The sequence below is a fragment of the Nematolebias whitei genome, chromosome 6 (genome assembly GCF_014905685.2).
Source record: "Nematolebias whitei isolate Nwh7 chromosome 6, NemWhi1, whole genome shotgun sequence".
Classification (NCBI taxonomy): domain Eukaryota; kingdom Metazoa; phylum Chordata; class Actinopteri; order Cyprinodontiformes; family Rivulidae; genus Nematolebias; species Nematolebias whitei.
The window spans coordinates 6,743,622-6,745,362 of NC_056503.1; positions in this window are offsets into that span (position 1 = coordinate 6,743,622).

Sequence of the window (1,741 nt, forward strand, 5' to 3'; positions counted from 1 at the left end):
GAGTGCAGGACTAACAGTCCTCCTGTGGACAGGTTGTCCCACCTGAGCTGCGGATCTCTGCAGCTCCTCATGTTAATGCTCTCCTTTCTCAGATGATGGATTAAACTCTGTGAGATGTTCAAAGCTTGACATGTTGTTTTATAACCAGGGGTCTGCAACCTTAGAGATAAAAAGAGCCATTGTTGACACTTCATTTACTAATCATGATGTCCAGAGCCACAAACCTGCTACAACTGTGTTCTGTCAACTTACACTTGGACCACTACAGGTTTGTTGGAGATGGATTTTCTGGACAGTGGGGGTGATTTTATAAAATGAAAAAATGTATATTATTAACATTTATTGATATTTTTACATTCTAATGCAAAACAAAAGACTGGATTTGTGTAAAGAAAGAAAAATATAAAATTTTTTACAATTTTATAAAAATTAAAACACTGAACTCTGCAGGCTGATGTGCGTTATCTTAACTGCTGAATAAATAAGCATACTACTCATAGGCGTCGCAACCATTATATGTGAAGGGGACAAGTCCCCCCCACATTAAAAAAAACATTAATTTCGACCCTCCCTGGGCTGCCACCTTACCGTAGTGGAGGGGTTTGAGTGTCCCAATGATCCTAGGAGCTATGCTGTCAGGGGCTTTATGCCCCTAGTAGGGTCACCCACAGCAGACAGGTCCTAGGTGAGGGACCAGACAAAGTGCAGCCCAAAGACCCCGATGATGAGACAAATAAATGGACCTAGTGTTCCCTTGCCCGGACGTGGGTCACCGGGGCCCCACTCTGGAGCCAGGCCTGGAGGTGGGGCACGCGGGCGAGCGCTTGGTGGCCGGGCTTTTACCCATGGAGCTCGGCCGGGCACAGCCCGAAGAGGAGACGTGGGTCCCCCTTCCCATGGGCTCACCACCTGTGGGAGGGGCCAAAGGGGTCGGGTGCAATGTGGGATGGGTGGTGGCCGAGGGCGGGGACCCTGGCGGTCTGATCCTTGGCTACAGAAGCTGGCTATTGGGACGTGGAATGTCACCTCACTGGTGGGGAAGGAGCCTGAGCTGGTGTGTGAGGCTGAGAGGTTCCGGCTAGAATTAATTGGACTCACCTCTACGCATGGCTCGAGCTCTGGAACCAGTTTCCTTGAGAGGGGCTGGACACTCTTCCACTCTGGAGTTGCCCCTGGTGAGAGGCGCCGAGCAGGCGTGGGCGTACTTATTGCCCCCCAACTTGGTGCCTGTGTGTTGGGGTTCACCCCAGTGAATGAGAGGGTGGCCTCCCTCCGCCTACGTGTGGGGGGATGGGTTCTGACTGTCGTTTGTGCTTATGCACCAAACGGCAGTTCAGATTATTCACCCTTTCTGGAGTCCTTGGAGGGGGTACTGGAAAGTGCACCTCCTGGGGACTCCCTTGTTCTGCTGGGGGACTTCAATGCTCATGTGGGCAATGACAGTGAGACCTGGAGGGGTGTGGTTGGGAGGAACGCCCCCCCTGATCTGAACCAGAGTGGTGTTCTGTTGTTGGACTTCTGTGCTCATCATGGATTGTCAATAACGAACACCTTGTTCAAGCATAAGGGTGTCCATATGTGCTCTTGGCACTAGGACACACTAGGCCGCAGTTCGATGATCGACTTTGTCATCGTCTCATCTGATCTGCGGCCACATGTCTTGGACACTCATGTGAAGAGAGGGGCGGAGCTGTCAACTGATCACTACCTGGTGGTGAGTTGGCTCCGATGGTGGGGGAGG